The 2,514-nt window shown below is 52.3% G+C and overlaps 1 long non-coding RNA gene across 1 annotated transcript; it reads left to right on the forward strand.

The window, feature by feature from the left end:
* The first annotated feature begins 454 nt into the window (after nucleotides 1–454).
* LOC103350051 (uncharacterized) lies at nucleotides 455–2,225 on the forward strand. Its single transcript, XR_518119.3, has 2 exons — nucleotides 455–513; nucleotides 1,541–2,225. It is a non-coding gene; the product is annotated as an uncharacterized lncRNA (long non-coding RNA).
* The last annotated feature ends 289 nt before the right edge of the window (nucleotides 2,226–2,514 follow it).

A 2,514-nucleotide genomic window follows, 5' to 3' on the forward strand; every position in this document is an offset into this window, starting at 1 on the left:
AAACTTAATCAACTACACCACAGCCACAGCCATAAGATAGTTTCCTAATTGCCTTCACACACACACACACACACACACACACAGCTATAAAATTGTTGAGGGTTGGAGAAGTCTAATAAATGTGGTTTAAATTAGGTTGTCTGGAACCTTTAAGTTAATGCTTGGAAGGCAGAAAAGGGAAGTCGGGAACTCAAGCTCCAAAACAAAGCAAGGCTGGTGCCCTCCAGGAGAGCAAGGTGGGGAGTGAGGGTGGGGACTTTTCCACCCCATGTCCGTTGGTCAGTGGGCTAAGTCCAACATGGGAGCAGCTGCTTTGCGTCCTGTGGAGGAAGGCAGGAGAGGATCAGCCAGTCATGACCTGTCACTGCAAGTGTGGGTGTCAGGAGGCAGGTCCCCCATGCCTAGGTCCCGTGTCACAGATTCCAAAGCCAGGATAAAAGGTGCTCAGGTCCAGGGCACCTGCAACCACTCTCCTCTGGAGGTGCCTACAGACCCTGTGTGCCTGTGACCTTGGTAAGTGTCCCCTGGGAATAGGAACAGGGGCTCTCCCAGAGGGACGCTCAGACCAGAGCGGGAGGGGAGGCTGGGCAGGACCTCAAGGGGTGGGCTGGTACTGGCATCCAGATTACAAAGGCACCAGTCTCAGGAAGACTGAAAGACAGAGGCATTGAGGACAGATGAGAACACGAAGCGGGCAGCTGGGGATAGTGACTTGCGGGTGTTCTCTGGTGCTCTAGAGAAAGCAAAATTGACCTCCAGCTGCTGGGTTCTAATCTGGACATTGCAACATCAGCCATCCGGAAACCTGTAACATTATTCACAATGGGAAGTGTACCTTTGAAAACATAATAGCTCTTTCCTGAAATCCTGAGCTGGGAAAGGTGGTTTCCAGCCAGGAGACTAGAAATCAGAGCAAACTGGCTGAGAATGCACTCAGACAGACGGTTCCACAGAGCGGACGAGCCGAAAGCTCAGGGCTGCGGTGAGTGCTGGAGGCGATTGTCTGCTGAGACCGTCAGAGCCCCAGACCACGCTCAGACTTGGGTGTCAGTCTCAACTTAATTCGATGATATTTTTTATCAGTTCGTCTCCCTAGGCAATCTCCAGCATGCTTTGCAACTGTGATTTTGTATGGAGCAAGATTATATAGCGAATTCTCCTGAGAGGAAACGTCGGTTTTCTTTAAAGAAACGATTCCATTTCTGAACTGCTTCCTAGGTTGTTTTTATAACTCGAGTGTATAATTAGGTAGACTCCTTTCCTGCTACATGCTGGGTTTTCAGACGGTTTTCTCAGCGTTTCCCCCTTCAGTCTGTAATTATAAAGCATTTGGATATATTTCCAATTGTATAGTAAGAACAGTTGGCTAGAAGAGAGGATACGGAAACATTTGTCCAACTATTGGAAATAATGGAATTTTCAGTGCTTAACACTGCACAGTTGATTAAAAGGAAGGGACTAGAAATGATGCTGAAAGGACAATAAAAAGCAGGGCTGGCCCTGCGGCCTGGGTCTGACGTGCTGTTTGATTTCCCCTCAGCTCTTGAACGCCCGCCTGCCCAGATGTCCTGCCAGCAGAGCCAGCAGCAGTGCCAGCCCCCTCCCAAGTGCCCCCCCAAGTGCCCTCCCAAGTGCCAAGCCCCCAAATGCCCCCCAAAGTGTCCCCCTAAGTGTCCTCCAGTGTCCTCCTGCTGCATCTCCAGCTCCGGGGGCTGCTGTGGCTCTGGGGGTGGGGGCTGCTGCAGCTCTGGGGGTGGGGGCTGCTGCAGCTCTGGGGGTGGGGGCTGCTGCCTGAGCCACCACAGGCCCCGCAGGTCGCACCGCCGCAGACAGCAGAACTCAGGCTGCTGCAGCCAGCCCTCGGGGGGCTCCAGCTGCTGTGGAGGGGGCGGCAGCCAGTCATCTGGGGACTGCTGCTGAGGGGGACCCTGAGCCTGGAAGAGGAGACACGGAGGCAGCAAATGGCCAAACAGCTTCCCCTCTTCTTGCCCCTGCTGCTGAGCCAGCCCATGTTGCCGAGAGGCCTTGGTGAGGTCGGACCTCAAGCCTAGAACTGCCTTCCATCTCTAGGTCCAGGAGCCCAGATTTTTCCAAAGACTGTTTGCTGCTGACCTCATCCCCGTATGTGGGACTACCTTGCCCAGGGGACCCTGGAGCACAGATCTGTGGCTCTGCAGCCTGATGTGTAACAATAAACCCTGAAACCTGCATGGGCTTGGCCTTGACTGATTGCTGTTTGTACTGTCTCGTCATTGTTATCTGCTCTTGGTTGCCCTAAGACTTCACTGTATAAAGAACTTCAAATGTTTCCACTTGCACTACTGCATAGCAAACCAAAATTTCTTTCATTGAGAACCCAGACCAGGATCCCTTGTAGGGATGGCATTGACCTTTTAAAGAGCCACTGGTTTTGTCAAATGCATCTCAGTTTGCGTTGCCTGGTGGCTCTTTGTGAATCGATTCAGGTTCTGCATTTTTGCAGAGATCCCAAAGAGTGGTACGGTGGTTAGGGCA

Source organism: Oryctolagus cuniculus, chromosome 7 (assembly GCF_964237555.1).
Source record: "Oryctolagus cuniculus chromosome 7, mOryCun1.1, whole genome shotgun sequence".
In the NCBI taxonomy this organism is placed as follows: domain Eukaryota; kingdom Metazoa; phylum Chordata; class Mammalia; order Lagomorpha; family Leporidae; genus Oryctolagus; species Oryctolagus cuniculus.